Here is a 25816-nt window from a genome sequence, read left to right on the forward strand (position 1 = left end):
GTTTACCTTTATATTACATCCCCAGGAAACCCCTCCCCTTTTATTTGGAAACAGAGTCTTACTCAGTGGCAAGCTGGCGTCGAACTGGCAATCCTCCTACCTCAGCCTCCCCAGTTGCTGGATTACAGGTGTGTGCCACCCCTCCCAGCAAGGCCCTCTTCACACTGTCACACTGATGATTGTTTCAACATAGAAACGTTGGGGGAAACATTCAAATCCTAGCAGCAGGGGTGATTTCTAAGTGAGGCTACTCCTTTAAACCTTCATGTCAGGGTTCTTAATGGCCTGATGGGGCAGGTTGTGCCTTTACACATCTGGAAAGTTGGGTTCCACTGTGAATGCTACGGGGCTGCTGGTGGTTGGGAGGTCCCAGAAATCTCTACCTATGCAGCCCTCCTCTAAATGAGTGGGGATAAACTGAGCAGGAGGAACTGGATAGACTGGTATTACTACAAGCAATCTGGACCAGCACAGTGTCTCAGCCTAGTGTCCCTGACGAAGGTGGCAAAGTTTGGGTAAAAATAATGACAGAGAGAAGGATAAATAATAGCTAAGGGTAAAGAAATAAATTAGTGGGCAATGCAGCAAAGGAAAATCCAACATTCAAAAGAAAGATGCATTCCAATACACAGAATAATATTATCTCTTAGCACAATTAGACCAGACACCCAGAAAGGTGAAGTCTGGCTGGCATCATGCCTGCTTTTGATCCTGATAAGGTTGAATGGCAGTCTGCAAATCTAGGTGACATCACTCTGGGAGACATTCTGGTCACATGATTTTTTAAATCATTAGTCCATTTTTTGTTGCTATAACAAAATACCTCAGGTTGAGTGCTTTATAAAGAAAAAGTGCTTTATTTAGCTCAGTTTTGGAGACTGAAAGGATAATCCAATCTGCTCAGCTTCTGGAAAGGGCTTCCTTGACTGTGTCCCAACATGGCAGATGGCATCATGGTGGGAGCATTTATGGAGCTGAGGGGAGATCACATAGTAAGACAGGAAGTGAGAGTGATATAAGGGCTACACTTGCTCTTTTGTGATAATTTGCTCCCTTTAGAACTAAGGAGGCTGGCATTAATCCCTTCAGAGGGCAATTCCTCCAATGACCTAAGCACCTCCCACTAGGCTCCACCTCTTAAAGGTTCCACCACCTCTTAATAATGTCACACTGGGGACCAAGACTCCAGTACATGAGCCATCAGTGGACAAACCACACTCAAACCTTAGCACCAACCATGCTAAGATGAGAAACTGGACTGACTGTTAATAATAAGTGAAATGATGGGAATGTACAGTATCTTTTGACTGCTACTCCTACTACAATGAATGTCACTCAGAATGGAAATTCTGAGAACTATTTTCCACTGGAATTTAAACAGCATCATGTACAGCTCCCAGAGGATTGTGTAACTGTAAACCTTGATGATCAACTGCTTACAAAAGTCCCTGGTTAGGAAGAGCAAAATATATAATGGCAGGTGGCCCAGTATGTCACAGTGTGCCACGAGCAAACATGCATCATCATCCTGTCACCATTGTTTTTATGAAGGAAAATCATTCAGCAGAACAGGGGTAAACAATAGGCTCCTGATAGGATCAAAGCAGTGGGCATTGTATTATGGACCCCAGTTCCCCTGGGGAACACCACCTCCAGGCCAAAAAGACCATGGGAGACCTTATGGAAAACTCAAACCAAATGTAGCCTCCACTCATCCACCTTGGTCTGAGGGCCCAATAGCCTATAGTATGTTTTCTGACTGGCCTCAGACACAAGAGCAACAACCTTACAGTGGATCAAACAAGACATCCACAAGACAGAACAGGGCCTGAGGGGACAGAGGTGACAAGCTGGGTTCCCTGGAACAAGCTGCATTTGCTTTTACATTATGAATTTTTTAAAATTCTTGGACAGAGGATGTGTAGCTCAGTGGTAGATCGTATGCTTAGAATGTATGAGGACACCCCAAACAAAACACAAACACTTCTTATTTTCCTGAAGTGTCAACATCCTCACAGTCTGAGCTACATCCCCAATACTTATTTTATTTTAATTAGACGTATATGAAAGCAAAAGGCATTTTGATTAATTGTACACAATTGCAGCCAATCCTTTTTATTTTTTACATTTTTATTTCAAGACAGGATTTGGCTAAATTGCCTAGGCTGGACTTGAACTTGTAATCCTCCTGCTCAACCTCCCCAAGTAGCTGGGATTAGAGGTGTGCCTCACCATGCCTGACTGCTTTTATTTTGTAAAGAAAAATAGATTTAATGGATGGCATTAGAGAAGATTATGCTAAGTGAAGTTAGCCAATCCCCTCAAAAAACAAATGCCAAATGTTTTCTCTGATATAAGGGAGGGTGACTCAAAGTGGGGTAAGGAGGGAGAGCATGGGTGGAAAATTACTTCCAGATAGGGAATAGGGGTGGGAGGGAAAGGGAGGGAGAAGGGGAATAGCATGGATGTGGAAGGAGACGGTCATCATTATACATGAAGATGTGAATTTGATGTCAATAGACCTTATATACAAACAGAGATATGACAAATTGTGGTATAAAGATGTATTAAGAATTGTAATGCAAAAAAAAAAAAAAAAGAGAGAGAGAGAGAGCTCATGTATAATGGCATAATTTGGCATGAACATACTTTATATACAGAGTTACGAAAAATTGTCCTGTGAATGGATAATTATGAATGTAATGCACTCCATTATCATCATGTATGTAAGAAATAATAATAAAAAATAAATATATTTAGATGAACAAAAAATATTCAGAAAAAAAGGCTAAGAATATGAATCACATTAGCATAGAATTTGTTCAAGTACTAAAAAAAGAAAATAAATCATTTCCAAATACATGTATTTCTTTTGTTTTCAAATTATTTTTTATTTCAGGATAAATGTGAATTCACACGCAGTTATAAGAATATTTTGGACAGATCCTGTTTGCCCTTTACTTGGCTTCCTTCGACACTAAAATTTTGCAAGGCAACATCATAACCAGGATACTGACTTGATAGAATCAAGACACAAAATAATCGTTGCTGTGTGAATCCTCCTTTTCACACTTCAACAAACACAAAAACTTTCTTCCTCACCCTTAAACCCGGACAACTACAACTCATTTTTTTTCCATTTTTACTCCCCTGATATTTCAAGAATGTCATGAAAATGTAGGTCATACATTATGCAACATTATAGATGAGTTTTATTCACTCAGCATGAGGCTATGGGGATGCATCTAAGTTGCTACATATATCAATAAATTTTCCTCCATTTAAAAAAAAAAAAGAGAGAGAGAGAGAGAGAAATAGATTTAGAACCTGAGTTAAAATCATCTACTCATTCACCTCTCAGGTCTCCTCTAAGAACAAGACCTCTTTCACAAACGTGGGTCAGGCAGCACTAACTCATTCTCCCGTCTGAGATTCCACCAAGCTTCCTTTCGCCCTCCGGAGGATTTGAATCAATTTCAAGGCTCTTTTTAAGCAATGTGTTTTGTGAGAGTCACAAAACTGGTAGACTCTTGAGGGCCCACACACCTTCAGAAAGGTTATTCCCCTTGTCTCAGAAACCAACTGGCCCAACTCTAATTGCTGTCAGAACTACTGGTACAAATGAGCTACCCAAGGATGTTATTTCTATTATTATTTGTGTGTGTGCGTGTGCATGACCATTTCCCTCCACCGTCCGTGCATGTGTGGTGCTGGGGACTGAACCCAGGACCTCACACACGAGGATTCTTCATCAACACTCCAGAGGTATCCCCCAGAGCAAGCCATTATCAGAGATGCCAAATTCATTTGGAGCACATGAGTTGTCCTCTCAGAACATTTCTTTGGTTATTGCTGAGCCCTTTTGGGACACCCCCCAGAAGTCCCTTTCTTGTCTTCTTGTTCCTTCTTTGTCACCGTCTACTCTCAGTCTCTCTACTCTCCACGCACAACTGTCATCCCAGCAACTTGGGAGGCTGAGGCAGGAGGATTGCAAGTTTGAGACTAGCCTCAGCAACTTAACAGAGGCCCTAAGCAACTTAGCGAGACCCTGTCTCAAAATAAAATTCCAAAGGGCTGGGGATGTGGCTCAGTGGCAAGACACCCCTGTGTTCAATACTCAGTACAAACAAGCAAACAAAACTCTTCATTTAGAGGTATTCTGATCTACTTTACTTTATTTTTTAAATTTTATGTATGTACTTGTTCACTTTTGGTACAGGGGCACTTCACCATGGAGCTATATCCCTATAAACATTTTTAAATGGTTTTTAAATTCTGAGATAGTGTCTTCCTAAATTGAAAAGCTGGCCTCGAACTTGTGATTCTCCTGCCTTAGGCTCCTGAGTCGATGCTTTAGAGGCATGTATCCCAGCACCTAGCTTAGTACGTATGTTAGATGAGTAAAGTTTTGCTGACTGTATTGGGTTTCAGGTGCTCATTTTATCCACAGAGCTATAGATCTTAGGCCATCATGGGACAGAAATAGGCCTAACTAGCTGTAATATGATTTGCCCACAAAAGTGCTCCATGTCACCACAGGGTTTCATTTCTGAGCCACCACCAATGGTTTCCAGCCTATTCAGGAAGAAAAATAGGACTCTCTATGGCAGAGTCTTCAGCATGCAAACCAGCAGCCTGCACATCACCAGGAGCCTGTTGGAAATACCGAATCTTGCCGGGCGCAGTGGCACACATGGGAATTCCAGCTACTCTGGAGGCTGAGGCAGGAAGATAGCAAGTTCGAGGTCAGCCTTGGCGATATAGCAAGACCTTGTCTCAAAATAAAAAAATAAAAAGGGCTGAGAATGTAGCTTAGTGATAAAGCACCCTTGAGTTCCATCTTAAGTACCAAAAATAAGAAAGGAAAAGAGGAAAAAAATAAAGATTTACAGAATCTCCAGCTCTGCCCCAAATCTACTAAATCAGGATTGGCCACGTTAACCTCATCTTCAAAGGACTTTTTTATGCACTAAATAGTGATCTCTTAATCTGTGTGTGACCATTAATGATCATTAATCATTAGTGATCCTGAGTGCAGATTCAGGGCAGGACATCTGTGTGCCTGCCTGCCTGCCATCTCTACTATTCTACTCTCTGAGCTCCAAATCTCACTTCTTGAACTCTGTGTTCCTCTCCCATTTCCATTTGGGAAACAGCTACAAGGTTTAGGATTTAGCCAGGTGGCCCTCGCAGTCTATGGGCCAAGATGTCCCTTCCAGGATAGAAGCTCTGTGTCTTCCCATGTGATGACTTTTCCTCCTCCCCTCTCCCCCTTCTCCTCCTCCTCTTCCTCCTCGGTCTCCTCCTCTTTCTGCTTCTACAACCTAAAATCTTACCACTTTGGCCTTTTTACACGTTCAGTTCTGTGGGTATTAAGTACATTCACGTTGTGTGATTGTCACCACCATCTGTCTCTAGCTCCTACATCACTTGTCCTTCAGCTAGAATGTGACATAAAGGGATATACCTAGAAACACTACATCTACACAAGGGTTCCCTTTTTTTTTTTTTTTTTTTTTTGACAACTTTTGACACCTCTGCAGAAATCTCTAAGGGGTATATGAAGTACAGCCAATGGCCATGCTCAAGAGATATTTCCAGAAGGATTCCCTCTATGCGTGAGCTCTCCTCAGAGTCAACAATTGCTAGAAAACCAAGAGCAAGTCTGTCTCTCGGGAAATGTGCTGTAATCAAACTCCGGAGATCAGCGCTCCATTTGCATGCACAATGAGAACTACAAATGCTTCCTGATCAGGACCCTGCTCTCTGAAACCATGCCCAGGGGAAAGGAGATGTCATCAGCCAGCTTTTTGACAAGATTGGAAACAGAACAAGAGGCATCATTGGATTTGAATATTTGATGTCGGAGCCCGGCCCTCCATCTCCACACAATGAGCCAAGTCCAAGGTCAACAGTTCTCTGGTGATCACAGCACAGAGCATGCAGCAGGGCCAGCGGCTCTTCCTGCACATTTACCTAATGTGCTTGAGTCTTCAGCACGTGTGGTCGGTCCCTGTACATCTGGTGTTTGCTGCAGAATCTTCTGTGCTGCCGAAACCCTCACTGCAGTGTGTTTTTATCCTTTGGATACGAGATCTCCCCCGAAAACCTCATGTGTCGGTGTAGGAATGTTCAGAGAGGAAATTGATTAGATGACCAGAGCTGTAACCTCATCGGGGATCCATCCATTGGGTGGATCAACAACAAAATTCACAGACAGGGTGAATGCAACAACAGAAGTTGGAGCTGGGAGTCCAGGCTCAGTGTGCCACAGAGCAGGGCTCTGGTGAAGACCCTTCCTCACTTGCGGACCACCACGTTCTCACTGATCGAGACAGGGCCTGTTCCCCGTGCACATGCACCTGGTGTCTCTCCCTCTTCATATAAGGACACCTGTCCTGTGGGATGGTGGCCATGCCCTTATGATCTCATTTAACTCTGGTTCCTTCTTAAAAGACCCTGCCTTCCAGGTGCAGTCACATTCAGAGTTCTTGAGGTTAGGACTTGAGCACAGGAATTGGTGGGGCAGGGCACAGGTCAGTATTTCAGAATCTGTCCCAGAGGGTCTTGGAACGATGAAGCCAAGATGGGGACAGGGGATGCACGTTGCCCAAGGTCACAATAAAAACACGACTGGATTTGAAGCCATATCTGCTCTCGACACCCATGCTCTTAGCCACCATCCCACATTGCCAGAGGAGTCAGGGCAGAGGGCAGGAATGTGGGAATGCGGTGGCACCATTTTCTGAACCTGTGTCCCTCACACCCTGAGTATGTGATACAGGAAGGATGCTCTCCCTGTACCTGCTGACCGGCTAACAGCAGACGCAGGACATTGATGGCTGTTTACCTGTGGACAGGGGCCAGGAAGAGAAGGCAATAGATCCCAAGTGTCCCAGGGTTGATTTTAACCTCACAGAGTTCCTCAAAATGGTCCTGAGATTATCAGGAGAGTAGGACGTTTGTGTAAGTCAGGGTTTTCCACTCAAATCTTTCAGGGTTCAATAGCCCAACACTTGATTATTTGATTGGAACTTCACAACCCTTTGGGCTCCTACGGCTTTGAGTTCTTTTAAAGGCCTTCTGTCCATATCCTGCCTTTGAATGCTAATCACCCACAGACTTGGAGTTCGTCTGTTTACCTGTGAAGGGTTCTGGGCTTGCACTGTGTTCTTTTCTTTTTCTTTTTCTTTTTTTTTTTAGAGAGAGAGAGAGAGAATTTTTTTATTATTTATTTTTTAGTTATTGGCGGACACAACATCTTTGTTTGTATGTGGTGTTGAGGATCGAACCCGGGCTGCACGCATGCCAGGCGAGTGCGCTACTGCTTGAGCCACATCCCCAGCCCTTCCACTGTGTCCTTGTGAAATTAACAAAGGAACGAGTCAACAATTTTAGAAATCATATGCTATGATTTGAATGTGTCACTCAAAAATTCAGGTGTTGGAAACGTAACCCTCACATTCAGATGCTAATGGTATTTGGAGGGGGGACTTTTAGGAAGTAATTATTTGAGGTCACGAGGGTGAGGCTACTGTGATGGCATTAGTGGCTTTATAAGAAGAAGAATGACCTGAACTGGCATGCTTGCTCTGTCCCACCACGCAATTCCTCTGCCGTGTTATGATGGATCCAAAAGGCCCCCGCCAGACTTGGACTCCTAACCTCCAGAACTCTGAGCGAAATAACATCCGTTCTTTATGAGTTACCCAGTGTACAACGTCATTATAGCAACAGAAAATGGAGTAAGACATCAACGAGTCTTCCCTGAAGCTTTTGAAGAACTTCGTCAAATACTTCAGAGACCACTTGGCAGTACAGGGCCAAGGATGACTCCCTGATTTCTCATCATCCACCTACAAGAGTTGACCAGAGGTGGACTGTGTGGAACAGAGAGACCCTGTTTACTGTGCATTATTTTACCTGATATTCAGAACCACTCTACAGGGGAGGAACTAGCCTCATCCCCCTTTAATGGATAGGGAACCTGCAGCAAGCCATCAAGGTCCTTTGGGAGGGACGTCCTCTTCATGCCAGGATAAGACAACAGCCTTCATCATGGGATAATAATTGGGGCTGTAATAAGCCTGAACATAGGCTCATAGAGTAGCCCTTACCTTCCACTCGCTCCTCTACCTTCCATTTCTCTACCTTCTAGAAGCCAAGTGAAGTTTTCAAAGGCCTTACCACTAATTTTGGGAATCTCACTCAGAGTCCAACTGGGAATTCCTGTGCCACTGTGGAAGTCAGACCCCCTGATGGGGGTGTCTCAGGCACCGTGGTCCCTGGGCTGAGGTCCTTTGGGACAAACACAGTGGTCGGGTGGAATCTTCCAGCATGGTCCATGAACCACATAGGGCTCTGTGCCCGGGTAGACCCAGGCTCCGAGCAGACATGTCACGCTGTGATTTGGGGTGAGGGAGAAGGAGAGATCTCTTCTACCATCCCTTTACTTTCATGGGGGCTGTTTGGCTGTATCTAGGAACTCAACACAAAGCTGGTTAACAAGAGAAAAGCAAATTTCTATTAATCTTACACATACACGGGGATCTTCACACAACAGTGAAGTCCAAGGCACGGAACAAAGCAGCGTGCTGTCGTACTCTGTAAACAATGACAAACCTGTGAAGGATTGACACAAAAATGGATCTCTGGACCAGGGTAGTAGATTCCAGGAGCATCTTGAAGAGATAAATGGAAGGTAGAGGAGCGAGTGGAAGGTAAGGGCTACTCTATGAGCCTATGTTCAGGCTTATTCCAGCCCCATTACTAGTTTCCCATGATGAAGGCTATTGTCTCATCCTGGCTTGAGGAGGACATCTCTCCCAAAGGACCTGGGTGGCTTGCTGCAGCAGGAAGACAGGCCACACAGCCTTCCTGCAGTTACAGTTCCCGGGTGACTTCAGCTTGAAGTAATCATTATACCACTTCAGCATGTTAACTCCTTCTGGGGTCAGTTATCTAATCTCATATGCCTCACTTTCCTTAGTTGTCAAAAAAGATACTAAGAGGCTGTGGTTGTGGCTCAGTGGCAGAGCGCTTGCCTAGCGTGTGTGAAGCACTGGGTTCAATCCTCAGCACCATATAAAAATAAAATAAAAGTATTATGTCCATCCACAACTAAAAATAAAATTAAAAAAATATATAATAATACCCCCTTCATGGAACTGTGGTGAAGACATGTCTAAGATGGTTTACTTACCAGTACACACCCATCTCCTCTGGACTGGTGTCCCTACTGCCATTTAATCATTTTTAGATACTTTTGTAATGAATGAGGAAACATAAATGACTAAGAACAAGACTAACAGTGAGGAAAAAGGGGAAAAAATTAAATGTAGAGTTCTAAAATTCAAATGGACAATTTATCAACTTTATCTATTGGCTTTACATCACTGGGATTCTTTGGGATTAAATGAAAAACCAAAACCATGATTCATCAAAGCAGAGAGACAAGCCTGCCATCGGGATCTCAGGTTCCTCTAGCCTGGGAGAGCTAATCCCACGGAGCAGCTCCAGTCAGCCAACTGAACAGGTTCATGGGATCCGCGTGGATCGTTACATGTCATGAGCTATGTCATTAACGCAGACCAAACATGTTTGTGTCTTTCCACAGTGTCATAACTTTATGGAATAACAATAAATTCACAGGCTCTGCCACTTGTAGCCGTGACAGTTCACCAAGTACCTGTGGATCACCTGGTCATCATAAGCCAGGCTATCACAGATTCTTTTATTCTGCTATTTCTAATATCTATAATACTCAAGTCACATATCACACTTCACATAATTTTATGTGTGGGGGTGGGTGCAATTTTCCAGGGCAAGGCTAATAACAATTAACCAGGGGACAGTATCAGGGTCTCTAGTGATGGGGTTGCTTCATTTGCAGGTGTGGTTACCTTTTGATAAACTCGTGGGCCTGTTTTTTTCAATATAAATTTGATACAACCATGCACCCTTGTGCTTCTGATTAATTCAAAAAGTTTTCAGGTGGTCCTTTTCATTAGCACAATTAATTTATCCATTTGTGTCTTGTGCTTGTGCCAGGTAGATGGTAGTTGTTGGCTTGTACAAATAAGGCATAGAGTCATTTCACCTCATCACTGAAACTAAGAATGGAATAGCTTATGGCAAACGATTGCTTTACAAAATGGAGTCACTCAGGTTTAGACCTGGCCTGAAAATTGCTGTTCTGTACACACAGTAACTCAGATCAAGGCACAGCCCGATGATCCAAGACCTTGGTTTCCTTCCAGTATGTGGATGGAGGTAAACTCTGCTGCTACCTGAGAACTCTGAAGAGAAATGAAAAGAAGTTTCACTTTTTTTTTTTTTTTTGTTACCAGGGATTGAACCCAAGGGTGCTTAACCACTGAGCCTCATCCCTAGCCCATTTTTTGCGTTTTATTTAAAGACAGGGTCTTGCTAAGTTGCTGAGGCTGGCTTTGAACCCACAGTCCTCCTGCCTCAGTCTCCTGAGCCTCTGGGATTACAGGCAAAAGTTCACTCTTAAATCTAAAGCGATACACCTATGTCAGCGCCAGATGTCAACGATTATTTCTTTGGAGTACAAATAAAATTGCTGGGCAGGGTATGCTCGAGTTTGAACTTGCCCCAAGTTAAACCCTGCCTGGAGAAAAATGTGGCTGTTTACATTTCTCGTTCTTAAAATGACTGACAGTCCATCTTCCGCCTCCTAGGTCTGGCAGCCGCCGCAGAAACTTGCTGGAATCAAAATCAGGATTTGAGAACATCTCACGAAAACTTGCTGAAGGTTCCCAGGCCATTTCTCCTGGAAGTCAAGTTAGAAGAAATGTGCAGCCAGAGGGCACAGCCCATTTCTGCAAGGAGGTAGCAACCAGGTTTCCCGTTATCCTGGCAGCCAGACGACTTCTGAGAAAAAGCCACAGCGGAGATGTGGCAGCTGTCAATCACGGTGGGTAACTGGAGTGGTCTTTTGGTTTGGGTTTTGCTGAGGTTTTAAAAAAGATAAGTCTGGCTCTTTGCGTGAAAACCTTAGTGGTGGGACAGAAAAAGGTAAATAGAGTCAAATGCTCACAATTCATCATCGTTCCTCCTGGGAGCATCTTGATGATCATTAAGGTCTCTTGCGGCAGCAGCAGTCACCAGATTTTGAAAGCATGTGGACCTGGCATCCGCTGACCTGGCAGGGCCTCACTTCTGTCTTTCTCTTGGCAGTTTTGGAATCTGGCCCCACCTTGCAAAAGCAGCAGAGGCTAAGGTCCTGTGCGCTCCCTGTCTGAGCTTGTCATTGCAGTTTGTACCCAAGGCTGTGTCCTGGTGCAGATTATAGGCAGATATTCTCCGAGATCATCTCCACTTCCCAGGCCGTGAAAGCTGGAAACATCTGAAATAATTAGTTTATGTTAGGATGTGAGACTGGTGGGAGAGATGGGGAGTTCTGGAAGATTCTGAGGCTGCACTAGTGAGTCTGGGGGTAAGGTGGGTGCCTGTATGGTCGGTCTGTCTGCCTGTCTATCTGTCTATCTATCTATTATTATTGCTGTAACAAATACTGGAGAAAAAAAATCAAGTTAATGGAGGAAAAGCTTATTTGGGTTCCATCTCAGTCCCTGGTAGACTGGGCTCTGCTCTTTGGGTTGCGGTGGTCGTGAATGTGTGATGAAGCAAAGCTGCTTATGTCATGGGAGCCCACAGAGAGAAAGCCTGGATCCCGACACCTCTTCAAGGATGGAGCTGCTGTGACCTTACTTCCTCCCACGGGGCCCCACAGCCTAAAAGTGTCACCATCTCCCAGGAGCCCTGCAGGCTGGCAACCAAGCCTTCAACACGTAGCCTTGGGGGACATTTAAGATCCAAACCACAACACTGTCTGCCTGTCTGTCTGTCTGTCATCTAGGCCCCCCTAGTTCACACAGTTCAGTGAAAGAACCAGAATTCTGTATTTCTCACCACACCAACAACCCAATATGCAGATTTTTTTTCTCTTTATCCTAAACTTTTTGTAATGTCTCCAAATCAAATTATGCAAGACCAGCACAATTAAAGCCCACTTACCTTTCTTCTCCTTATGAAGTTCATTTTCTACTGAGAGCTATCAATGCTTAAGTTTCTCTAACTTAAGCCTAAGCTCATCCATCTCTCTGGATTCAGGGTTTGTATCGGTGACCTGACAACAGGGTCAGAGGCTCCCTGGCATTATCAAGATATGAGACGTAATAAACTGCACCTAAGTATACAATATATGAGTTTTAGAATATTATTATGTTTCAGGGCTGGGGTTGTGGCTCAGTGGTAGAGTGCTCGCCCAGTATGCATGAGGCATTGGGTTCAATCCTCAGCACCACATAAATGTAAAGATATCGTGTCCACCTAAAACTAACTAACTAAATAAATAAATAAATAAATATTTTTAAAAAGAATATCATTATGTTTCTATTAATAGTGAAACTACAACCACAGTAAAACACTGTGCATGTGCAAAGAGTGTGTATTCTGACGTGATTGGGAAACATGTTCTTTCAAGGTCAAATAGGTCAAGTCTTCTCTGGCCTTCCATTGGTCCAGTTTTGACTTTGCTGTATTAGTGACAGGTCTCCTTCCTAGGACCCGGCCTGCTGTGCTTTTCTGCTGACTGGTAGAACACAGCGATTGCGTGTCCTATTTGAGCTTTGGGATTCTTCTCTCTGATCCCTCACATCTTCTTTCCCAGGCATAGGGTCGTTCTCCTACCCCTATTTCTTGACCACAACTCAGCTAAGTACAAGAAGGAGTGTCCTTAGCTGTGTTCAGCGCTCCTACTCTCTGGTGTCTGTACTGGGAACCACAGGGGTCTTGACCTCCTCCCATTTCCAGATCTGCCTGCTCCACTTGGCAGCCAGCCACCTCTACCTGGGCATCCTCGCCACCCTGAGACAAAGACTCGCCACCCAATAAGTACAGGGCAGGTGGAGAGTTCACGCCATTCACTTCTCCTCTTTGAGGATTCACTGTCTTGTGTCCTGTGATGTCCTGTGTTTGAAACCTTGGAAATAGTAACTTTGAAGTGTAAGCATGTCCTAGCTACTGAATTGCTGTCTAATTGAGCTGTTGTTTTTGTTTAATAAGTTGTTTGGATTCTCAGTGATCATTAACACTACGAAGTTCCTTAATTCTGAATCTAAACATTCCAGTGATGTGAAAGAAGAAGGATACTACTATAGTTTCAGCATAATTTGTCCCCTTTTTTGGGGGGGTGAGGGGTACCAGGGATTGAGCCCAAGGATACTCAACCACTGAGCAACATCCCCAACCCTTTTTATATTTTATTTTGAGACAGGGTCTCACTGAGTTGCTTAGGGCCTTGCTAAGTTGCTGAGGCTGGCTTTGAACTGGTGATCCTCCCACCTCAGCCTCCTGAGCTGTAAGGATCACAATTGTGCACCACTGTGCCCCGCAATCTGTCCCTTTCGAAACACAAGTTGAAATTTAATTCTCCATTGTGAGATGATATTAAGAGATGGAACCAAGTGGTACCTTTCAGAGGTAATTAGGGCTCTGCCCTTAGAATGGATTAATCCATTCATGCAGGTAATGAATTAATGGGTTAGTGGGTTATCTTGAGTGTGGATTGGCTATAAACTTCAATTTGGCTGGGTCTTTTGCCCATGCCCTGTCTCTCACCACAACATACCCTGTGCTGCCTTGGAACTCTGACAGCAAGAAGGACGTCTCTATGTGCAGCTCCTTGACCTTGAACCAGGACATGAACCAAAACAAACATGCTTTCTTTTTCTTTTTCTCTTTTTTTGCGGGAGAGGGGCTGAACTCAGGGGCATTCTACCACTGAGCCACATCCCCAGCCCTATTTTGTATTTGATTTAGAGACAGGGTCTCACTGAGTTGCTTAGCACTTCACTTTTGCTGAGGCCGGCTTTGAACTCATAATCCTCCTGCCTCTGCCTCCCAAGCCTCTGGGATTACAAGTGTGTGCCACCACACCTAGCCAAACCCACTTTCTTTATAACTGACCCAGTTAGTAGTATTGTGCTATTAGCTGCAGAAAACGACTAGGATAGCTACCAAGAATTGTCACCTCTGTAGAACTCCATGCTGTGGGGGTCAATTTCTGTCCAAAGAATGTGGGAGCTGTTATCAGAGCAGATCCAGAGCTGCAGATGTTTCCTCCAGGAGATTCTATAAATGACTTAGAATCTCCTTCAAGGACAGTGGCCTTTCTACTTACCTGAGTTGTTTGAGTTCAGCCACTTCTGATTACTTTCTTCACCTTCCAGATCTGGACCAACTACTAACTCTAAATCAATCTCTCCTCTAGAAAGTAAAATTCTTTAACATTTGGGCCCCATATCGCTTCTTCTGCATTGTAGTTGAATTTGATAGAGCAGAGATCTTTCTCTTCTAACCAAAGACCATCCTTTGCTCTCTTACCTAGACCACTTTTTACAGAGAACGGGTTCTTTCCACACTTCTCACGCCACATGACCTAAAACTGTACCTTCTGCCCTCCCGCAGCCTTCTAGCATCCTAGTCACAGCTGTTGGGGCTTGAGAAGAGTGTCTGACCCACATCAGGCTGATGTGGAACATTCTTGTGAGTTCCTCTTTAAGTCAGTGTTCTCTTTGTGCTTTAGCTGGTTGGCTGGGGACGCTGAGCTGGAGCTGTGTAGGTTTGCTGGGGGTGCCGATGGTCGGGGGCTGTCAGGAGACCAGGTGTGAGTGAGCGGAGAGGACGGTCAGTCTGTCCTGCTGAGAGAGAGCCCAGGGAGACAGGGAGAGAGAATGGCGGTCCATGAACCCAGCTATACTTCTTGAGCTACTTCCCTGGACGGTGTGACCCATCCCACTTGGGAATGAATATGTGACTCCTAACACCCTCCCAATGGAGCTGGGAGCTGGCTCGAACCCCAGGAATCCTTTATCCTTGGCCTTGCTCTTGCTCATAAAGTACCCTGCATAGGTGAATCCTCTTGCTGCTTTACTCACTACTGCATCGGGCTCTCCTCCCATCCTCTCTTCTGAGGCCCAAATGCACCATTACCAGACTCTTTTTATTACTCTTAGGGCATCTATCTATCTATCTATCTATTTATACCAGTGATTGAACCCAGGGGTGCTTAACCCCATCCCCCCCGTCCTTTTTATATTTTATTTTGAGACAGAGTCTCACTACGTTGCCTAGAGTCTTGCTAAGTTGCTGAGGCTGGCTTTGAACTCACGATCCTCCTGCCTCAGCCTCCCAAGCCACTGGGATTACAGGCGTGCGCCACCACAGCCAGCCTGTATCTCCATTTTCTAATTACTGTAGAAGCTTGTCCCTGAGACCCAAATTTGACAGGGCTCATTGTTGCCTGGTTTGTTTCCGTGTCTCCCCACCTAGACCCCATTGACTGCTTTGCACTTGTATTCACACAGCTGTGTTTTAAGAGCATCTTCTCTCTGTCAAAAAACTTCTTGATATTTCAAAGACAACTTCTCATCATAACAAATTCAAAGGATACAGAGCGTATACATTAAAGTTTAACCTTTTAACAAAATTAATGGGTGGCTCCTTGGTCTAGCTGGAATGCCTGACTTTTTAAAAAGTGTATTTTTTGGTTCCTGTGAATGGAAAGGAGGGTCGTGTGTGTGTGCATAGAACACATGTGTAGCTGGGTGCATAGAGCGCATGTGCAAGCCTGGACACACCTACGTGCACTTGTGTGTTTTTGCCCCTGACTGGCCTCTACTGTGATCGTGCTCTGGCATGAGAAGAGAGGCTGGCCTCTAACATTTTTTTTTTTTAAATGCTGACTCCTCAGGAGGCTGAGAGGCAGGACTGTGGCTCAGTGGTTATGAAACCTTGGATCAAAAAAAGCGGTGGCAATCTCTGCAGGAGGTGGGAATTAAGGACAGGGCAGAGGGAGGGACTGGATGGATATAGTTGTCTCTGCCCCATGACCAGGCTTCCGGAATTCTAGAAGGATATGCTGTACCCAAGAAAGGCAGGGTTTTAATTTCTTCCTGACTAATCTTTTAATTTCGTTAAACCGAATCAAATTTTCCTGGACAAAGAAAATAACTTAATAAACATATCAAATACTCTTTTTGTTTTCATTAATGTTGTTTCTCAAGAGATTTCTGATCTCCTACCATCGTTTAGAAACATGGCTCTTTCTCAGGATGCCTGAATTTAGCATCCTGTGATATCCTTGGAGCATTTTTGACATTTCTGGGTTTTGGTGTTTTGGCCTTAAAAATGAGACTGAGCCAAACATCTTCCCCATTTATAAAGGTAAGCATGCTCAGGGATAGAATGAAAATAACAAAAAGAATTCCTAGTGCCACAACTCAAGAGATACCACTGTTAGCCTTCTGATGCGTACCTCTGTGTGTGTGTGTGTGTGTGTGTGTGTAGACACATCTCTCTCTGCCCTGTATCTCAAGCACTTAACACATTTCTAGCTCAGTACCTGGTATGGGGAAAATATTAATAAGTAAAACTAAATATTCTTACATGAATAAATATTCAAAAATTGGGTCACTATAGGTCTATTTGGGGGAGGAGGTTGAACACCCGGGAGCATTTTACTACTGAGCTAAATCCCTAGTCCTTTTTATTTTATTATTATTATTTTTTTCTGAGACAGAGTTTCACTAAACTGCTGAGGGACTTGCTAAGTTATAGAGTCTGGCCTCAAACTTGTGATCCTCCTGACTCAGCCTCTCAAGTTGCTGGGATTACAGATGTGTGCCGCTGCACCTGGATACTATAGGTCTATTCTTAACTAAGCATTAGTCTAGGTTAGTCTTCTTTGAAGACTTTTAAAATTATTATAGGAGATCAGAGTCCTATTTACTCCATCTGAGCTGCCCAGTGTCCATCCAGTAATGAACTAATGCCGAAAGTTCAGTTGGCCTGAACTTTTCATCAAGAATTTCAGAAGGCTTTCTTTCTTTCCCAAACTAGCTGAGAATAAATGAGCCATCTAGGGGTCATAGGATAAGAGCAAGAAGGAAAATCTAAAACAAAGAAAGAGCCCTTACTGGTGGTAGGGGTTGCTTCAGATGATAACTGTTTCACAGGTCTTTTCTACCTTGACATCTGCTTCAAAGGTAGTTTGACAAACTTGTGTTGAGCAACATGGCAAACTTTCAGAACACATACTGCATTCCTGAGCGATTTCTATGCTACAAACGTTGTTAAAATATTCTTGGTAAAAGGAACACTGCTGCTTACTTTATTGATTACAAAATATTTTATTTATTACAAAATAAAAACTGAAACTAAAAATACCTCACCCCCTCCAAAAAGGATGAGATGACTCAGACTGTTACCAAACTGTGGACCATTGTCAGGTGTAGTGGCACATGTCTATGGTCTCATCTGCTGTGGAGGCTGAGGAAGGAGGATCACAAGTTCAAGGCCAGCCTCAGAAACTTAGCAAGACCCTGTATAAAAAGAAAACGAAAAAGAGTCTGGGATATAGCTTAGTGGTAGAGCACTTGCCTACCCTTGGTAAGGGCCTGGGTTCAATCCCCAGTACCACACACACACACACACACAAATTATACACATTAAAATGTATACCACATTCCATTTATTGAAATGTCCAGAATGGGCAAGTCTATAGAATCATAAGATAGATTAATGGTTGCCTGGGACCAGGAGTTTGAGGATAGGGACTGCTGATGACTAAATGGTTTCTTTGGGGAATAATAAAATATTATGGAATTAGATAGTGGCCATGATTGTACGACCTTGAGAATGTACTAAAAGGCACTGGTTGTACATTTCAGATGAGTGAATCATATGGTATATGAGTTAAATCTCAATTAGGTTGTTACAAAAATTTTCAGAATAACTATGGCTTGTATTTGTAATGATTTCATATTTTCAGAGTACTCTCCTTTTGTTAAGTAAGCTCTATCTCATTATAACCTTAAAAAGTACACAGAGCAAGTTTATGTAGTTCTCCTTCACAATTGGTGAAACTGAGAACCAGAGAGATTTGGTAATTTGGCTGACATCACACAGCTCTTTAGAGGTGGAGCCAGACTTACAATAAAAATATTACAGTTCCTCTCCAGTGAACTGAAGCGCACTGTCCAACGTCACATCAATGAGTCATCATTAATCTCATGTCTTTTGGGTTGGAGCTGCAGCTCAGTGGTAGAGCACCTGCCTTGCATGTATGATGCACTGGGTTTGATCCTCAGCATCTCATAAAAATAAATAAATATATTGTGTCCAACTACAACTAAAAACATTTTTTAATCACATGTCTTTTATATGTTATTAGTGTTAAATAATAAAATGCCTGCTAAGTGCTAGGCAACGTTGTTTACCAGTCATTATACAAATCTTATAGACTACATTTTGCTGGTTTTATTTCACTGCTTTTAGAAGCTAGCATATGGATCTAGGTTGCCCCAGGGGACATTTGACAAAACCTGGGGCTATGTCAACACAAATGGTGAGGGGCAGGAAATGAAGCTCAGTTGGTACAGTGTTTGCCTGCATGCACAGGGCCCTGCACCACACCAAGAAAAAGAAAAAGAAAGGAAGGAAGGAAGGAAGGAAGGAAAGAAAACACTTATGGGGAGAAGGTGCTACTGGCATCTCATGGGCAGAGACCAAGGATGTTACAAACCACCCACAAAGAATTATCTGGTCTAAAGTGCCGATAGTGCCAAGGCTGCTTTCATTGATAATGATGTCATCTCTATGAAAATTCTGTACAGATCCAAACTGCAACATTTACCATTTTGCAAGTAGACGTTTCTAGTGTGACAACCATTCCTGGCAAAGTTAGCCAGTACCAGACCCTCATCTCAGGTTCACTGGATGGATCAGCACCTGTGGAAGATTGTTTAGCAAACGTTCTGCTAAGCAAATGAGCCCCTCACAAAAACACAAATAGTGCATGATTTCACTGACGTGAGATATCTAAATCAATCAAACGCATAGAAACAAAAAAGTAGAAGATGATTTAGAAGTTGACTAGGGTGGGAAAATGGGAATTGTTCTTTGATAGGTATAGAATTTCAGTTATGCAACAATGAGAAAGTTCTAGAAATCTGTTGCACACTATACATACAGTTATACACTATATACTACTGTACAATGAAATGTGGCCACAATGGTGAATTTTAGGTTGTATGTTTTTCAACACAATGTTTTTTTAAAAAAAAGTCTTCAACATGAGTGACTAGGAGTAGAATCTGAAGTTCCCATCTTCCTAACCCCAGTATTAGGGGTTAGAAAAGGATTCCTTGTCAGATTTTCCAGGGGCAGTCAGGGGACCTGATCAAAAGCTACTCTTACATTGTAGCTGTTACGGTTGGGTGTCCAGTTAGAGTCGAGCTCCTTTGTGTCCCAAACAAAGAATTGAGCAAGACATGCAGAAGTAACAAAGTACAGGTTTATTGAAGGTGAATGTGAAAGTTGTCTTAAAATAGATTGGACTGAGCCAAGCGAGAGGCTCAAGGTCCCATGTCTGGAAATTCCTGTCTTACATGCTGAGCTGGAAGACATTCTCCTCCCTATATGGACCTGATTGAAGACCTTATCTCATTTGCTCCCAGTGGTTATTTTAGAATACCAAACCTATGGCGGGGGTTATCTTGGACAATTAAGTCTTCAGTAGATGGAGTTGTTTTGACAATGGGACTTCTTAAACAGGGAAAGGATGACTCAGCCCCCTGTCTTGTCCTCCAAGGACATTTTTTCTTGTACTCAGCCTCTGCCATCTTGGTGTCCCTGAACTCCTACCCAACACTCTAATTTGACTGAAATGCAAGAATATGTTCGACAACATTGGAGGCTGGAGTGGGGGTGATAAGGGAGGGAAGAGGAGTGGAAATCCGCAAAGCAAATCCAGGCCAGAGACACCAAGTCAGTGCTTGGAAACAGGCCAGTGTCTTGGGCTAACTCTGGGTTTTATAACAATTTATTTACAGAAGATAAATAAAGAGTTAGAGGTCACTCATAAATGTAAATGTTATTAGAACTCGGTGCCCTTCAAAGGAGGTTTGTGTATACTTGTTGACTTTGCTCACAAAGTTTTCAAAATCTTTTTTGTTTAACTTTGGAGATATTTGCCTTTTTCCTGATAAGGTTGGCCTGCATGGAGTATTATCACTCTGTGTCTCAAAGTGCAAATATTTCGCAGCCTCTTTGAAAAGTACAAATAATACCTTGAGCTCAGATTGGTATCTGAGGGTTGAAACTACATATAAGAACAAATCGCCCGAAGTTAATTAACCCATGGTTTAATTTGTCCTTCAATTGAATATTGAGTTGGACCCAGACGTTGTGTTCTCAGAAGTTTTTTTCCACGGGACAGAAGGAAGGAAACATTTTAAGAAGTAGCTTATTGCATCAGACCAACAGTGACCACTGGCCACTCTCAGGAGTTACTTTCCTTTTCTCAAGGTCCTAAAAAAAAAACAGTGATAATTTAAAATTTGGCTTTAGTGAAATTACATGAAGGTCATTAAAATGAAACTATTTCATTTTTATTTGATCATGCCCAGGACATTGGGGGACCTTTGATTTTTAAGGCTTGTCTCTAATTCTAAAAATAACCTGAGCCCATCTGGTAGGCCCCCACCAGCCCCCACACCCCCGCCTGTTAACCTCACCTCAACTTTTTAGAGCCTCTGTTAAGTGTCATCAGTTGATAACAGCTTAATTAAGAGTATAGAAGCCATCACTTCTTTGAAACCTCTTAAGTATCATTGTGCATACCTTGGCTGGCTGGGGAGCTAAGAGCCTGGGGCAGGCAGGTCTTTTAGTGCCCCTCAAAAGTCACATTAAGCTGTTCCCCATGGCGCATGCCTGTAATATCTGCTGCTCAGGAGGCTGAGGCAGGAGGATCACAACTGCAAAGCCAGCCTCAGCAATTTAGAGAGGCTCTAAGCAACTTAGCAAGACTTTGACTCAAACTATAAAAAGGGCTGGGGTTGAAGCACCTCTCAACCCCTGGTACCAAAAAAAAAAGAGTCACATTGCGCCAATCCTCCTTATGTTTTTGAAGACACATTCTTTTCTTCAAGCTGCTCACAGTCTGGTGAGGAATGAAGTGCTGTGATGCATAAAAAAATTCTCCCTTCTTATCCAGGGCGTCAGCCCCTTAAAGGAAAGGAAGGCCATGCCGAGCTTCCCCCTACGGGGCCACCAGGTGACAGCACCACACCTTCTCAAAGCTTGCAGTCAGGCAGATGGCAGAGCACAGGATGGCCAATTCTCCAGCCATACGCCTAGACCCTAAAAGTGACCCTGCGTGGGTAACAGGAAGAGCTAGCATTTGAGAGCTTTTACCATGTATCCAGGTGCGCTGCAAGTATGTTCCACTTAATAACTCCTGGATCTGCAAATGATTCTGCTAGTTTTATCTTTATTTTATAAAACACGGAAAGGTACAGTAATTGCCCAAGGACCTCATGGTAGGGAAGTGCTCTGCTCTACCACCATGCCACAACCCAGCCCCACACACGCCTCTCCTTGAAGCCCATGCTCTATGCTCTATCAAATGCAGCACCATTCTATCATTCCCAGGGAAATCTGGAAAACAAAGCAAGGAGTCAAACAGTACCAAGCCTCCAACCGACATCTCCATGTCATGAAAACATGGGATCCACAGGACATCAGGAAATAGAGGCAGGCTCAGCGAGCCTTTTCTGGTAAAGGTCAGATGATGAATATTTTAGGCTTTGCTGGTCTCCTGATCTCTTAAGCTGCAGGTCTCTGTTGCAAGAACTCAGCTCGGCCACTGTCATGTGGAAGCAGCCACAGACCGTGAGCTAACTAGTGAGCTTGGCCTGGTTCTAATAAAATAGTTACGCACCCTGAAATGCAAATTTTGTATTCTTTTCACATAAAATATTTTTATTCTTGGGATTTTTTTGCCAGCCACCAGACAATGCAAAGTCATTTTTCACTTGCAGGCTACATAAAGACACATGGGGAGCCCAACTGGACATCCCTGCCCCCATCCCCAGCTGTAGTTTTGCTGAACTATGGTACAGAGGAAAAGAAGAATGATGAGTGCCTACCATAAGTGAGATGCTAAAAATACAATGATTGGTGGAGAGCAAGAGGGCTCCTTGTGTTAATGGAAGAACGAACAGATCCGTCATTATGGAAAGGTCGAAGGGCTCCCAACCCAGACTTGGGAGGGTCACCAGGGAAGCCACTTCACACCAGGTCGTGAAAGATTAAAAAAAAAAAAAAAAAAAGACCTCATCAAGAAAAGGGAGAGGGAGGGAATATTCCAGGTAGAAGTTCTGTGAGATCAGAGAGGTTAAACTTGAGTCATCAGCACATCTCAGGCAAGTTGGCGTATCTTTGAGCTTCAATTTCCTTGCATGCAAAGTGAGTATAAAGTCGCTCCTGATCTCAAAGGCCGTCAATCAGAATACGGAGGAGGCGTGATAGCATATTAGCTGTAGTTCATTGCCGCAGTCCGGCTGCAGCAAAATAACCGGGGGGTGACGAACAACTTGTATATGTTGATACAGCAGGAGTGGAAGCCGTTTATTGCAGGACAGGAGCAGTATATATACATTCCACACAGCTTATCTAATTAGCATAAACTAGATACAGCAGTCAACCAATAAGGAATCTCCACACTTACTGGCTCGCTGGCGTTACTTCACAAACCACTCCCTCTGGCATTTTGCCAGGCGCCATCCAGACTTGTTTACAGACTCCAACATTTCTCTGGCAAAAAGCCAGGCGCCATCCTGACTTATTTACAGACTCCAACATTTCTCTGGCAAAATGCCGGCGCCATCCTGACTTGTTTACAGACTCTAACAGTTCATTTCCAGGCTTCCTGGTTTGGGAAGGGAATGAGTCAGTGTGAAGAATCTGCAGGTTCCCTCCAGCCTGGACATGCTACCGATCGATTCTTGATCTTGATTTTCAGGCGAAGAGACCCTGCTAGGGAGCGCTGCTGGGAGCCGTCTGTGGCAATGGTCACCTGCCTCAGGACAACTGTGACTGCCTGAAACTGAAGAATGACCTCAGTGACTGGGATGGTGGCCCTCTCCACGGGAAAAGGACAGCAGGGTGGGCACACATTCCACCCTAAGTCCCCGTGGCAAGCCCACCTTGGTTGCAGCGGTGGCCCTCTCTGATGTGAAGGCGACCTAGACTGCAAGAGCCCAAAGGTGCTCACTTGTCGTTCGGTTAGTCAGTTGGTCCCAGTGGCCCATGTTCTCAGATTTACCCATTTCCTTCAAATTCAGGGAAAAGCTACAGGCTTAGAGTTGATCCCCTCCTCCTAAATGAGCAGTCACATTTCTCTTCCTGCTGAAAATAAGAAGTCAGAGCGAATTCCTCACAGCCTGGGCAGTGACCTGCAGACCAACCTCAGCAACAGTTGGATGAGTGACAGAACAAGGAACAGGACTTGGAAGGCTTTTGGGTTTGTCACGGGGTTTATTATGGCTCTGTCGGTAATTTTTTATTCCTCTCAACCAGTAATTTCTCCCACAAAAATAGACTGTAAGTAAGGGAAATCTCAAGTGCTTCAGTCCTCGCTGAATTTGGTGACGTGTAACAGGAAAAAAAATTTTATTCTTGGGTGAAAATATACCAGTGACACCGTTGAGAAATACCAGTTGCCAGCACTATTTGATCCCAAACCTACTACCCAATGGAACCCCCATCCAAAGACAAGGCCCAGTTCCTTTTGGTGCCTGCCATGGTGGCTCACAAAGACTTTGACACATTTGAAAAGACTCTTCGGGGTGATTTCTGCTCCTCAAAATGTCTTCTGGGTCCTCATGGATGAGAAGTCCCCAGCTTTCTTGAAAGAGGCAGTGGGAAAGCTACTGAGCTGTTCCCAAATGCCTTTGTGGCTTCTGTGGTTTATGATGGGATTTCCAGGCTCCAGGCGGATCTCAGCTGCATGAAGGACCTGGTGGCCTCCAAGGTCCCCTGGAAGTCTGTCCTCAACACCTGCGGCCAGATTTCCCTCTGAAAACCAACAAAGGAAATAGTTTCAGTTTCTGAAAGGTTTAAAAGGAAGAGCATTACCCCAGGGTGCTGCCTCCTCCCCGTATCATCAGAAGAACCTGGAGCAGCGGTACCCTTTGTTTTCCTTCATGCTGTGAACTTGGAGGAGAAAAACCCCTCTCCCATGTGACGTGACCGTTTTCTTTGGCACCACCTATGTGGCCCTTACAAGGGAATTTGCTCATTTTGTTCTTAAAGACCAGAGGCCCATTGATTTACTTGAGTGGTCAAGGGACACCTGTTCTCCGGATGAACATTTCTGGGTGACACTAAACCGGATTCCAAGTATGTGAAATTTGAATTTTCTTCTTGATAAATTTAGCATCTTTTGGCAGGGTGGGGTGGAGGGGCTGCAGGCGTGTGTGTGTTTTGCACACTGAAAATACCTTTGACAACATTATGTGTATTCACTGTAATTCCATATTTTATGCACACCCTGGAGATTTCAATGAAGTAATATAAAATAAATTCTACTTTTCACATATCCCTAAATATGCTGTTTGCTTAGAGAACATGCTGATTAAATTTCTCCTAATATTGTATGTCCCATATCTTTGATATGACACCCCAAAGTTTTTTCTTTTTGGGGGGGGATGGGGAGGATCAGGGAAGCCTGGGGATCAAACCCAGGACCTCATGCATGCTAGGCAAGTATTTCCACCATTGTGTCACAGCCCCAGAAGCAATGATAGTGTGTTGTTTAGGAGATCAGCATCTTTGGTGTGGAGTATTCATTATGGTCTCATTTTGTGGGAATTTGAGTTATTCGAAATTATTTGAAAAATTTGAGATCTAAAAATGTCCACAAAAATTTATAAGAATAATGGAAATAAGGCAAATCTCTCTAAATAAAAAAAAAAAATTTAAATGCCATCAAGAATTCAGGAGCAGTGGTGCACACCTGTAATCCCAGCAGGACAAGAGGCTGAGGCAAGAGGATCGAGAGTTCAAAGCCAGCCTTAGCAAAACAGAGGCACTAAGCAACTCAGTGAAACCCCATCTCTAAATAAAATACAAAATAAGGCTGGGGACATGGCTCAGTGGTCGAGTGCCCCTGAGTTCAATCCCTGATACTCCTCCCCCCCACCCCCCAAAAAAAGAATTTCAAGAATTCAGGGCTGGAGATGTAGGTCAGTGACAGTACTTGCCTGGTAGAAGGCCCTGGGTCCTTCCACAAAAAAAAAAAAAAATTGTCCAAAGCTTCCAAACTGTCAGCCAGGTGAATGGTCTGCTAGGTGGGCTATGGCCACATGGTCACCTCACTTTGCTTGGTAAATGGAAACCCTCTGAGTCCAAGCTGACAAGAATATTTAAGGCCTGGTGTAAATATTTAAGGCCTTCATGTAAAATTTGAAAACCCTGTAGGAATTATAGGTGGACAGAAATTTTTAAGTTAGTTTTTCTTAGTATAAAATTCAATCTTGTTGCAGGAAATGTAGAAAGAGAGAAAGACCTAAACAATAAAGTAAAGCCTGCACATTATGCAAACTGAGAAGGGATGGCTGTTAACGTGTTTGCATTATTTAACATCCTCTTTCATTGCCTGATGTAGTTTGGTTACACTGTAGATGAGGTAATTTTATGTCCTGTTACTTTCACTGAGCAAGGTATCATAATAAGTTCCCTACATGACTGAAAAATACAAAATGACTGCATTCTTGTTCTTGGTATGGATGTATCAGCATTTGCTGACCAGCGGTTGAAGATTCCTTCCTGGGTCTGCACTGGCTAAAATGCTATTGTAGTCAAGGCTAAATAGCATCCAAAATAAACATCTTTTCACATAAAGGTTTCCTACACTTTCATGTTATTTCCTTTGAATCAAAAC

The 25816-nt window shown here is 43.6% G+C and overlaps 1 pseudogene; it reads left to right on the forward strand.

Moving 5' to 3' along the window:
- The first annotated feature begins 23614 nt into the window (after positions 1 to 23614).
- Positions 23615 to 24281, forward strand: LOC114102620 (N-acetyllactosaminide beta-1,6-N-acetylglucosaminyl-transferase-like; annotated as a pseudogene).
- The last annotated feature ends 1535 nt before the right edge of the window (positions 24282 to 25816 follow it).

This window comes from Marmota flaviventris, chromosome 6 (assembly GCF_047511675.1).
Source record: "Marmota flaviventris isolate mMarFla1 chromosome 6, mMarFla1.hap1, whole genome shotgun sequence".
In the NCBI taxonomy this organism is placed as follows: Eukaryota; Metazoa; Chordata; class Mammalia; order Rodentia; family Sciuridae; genus Marmota; species Marmota flaviventris.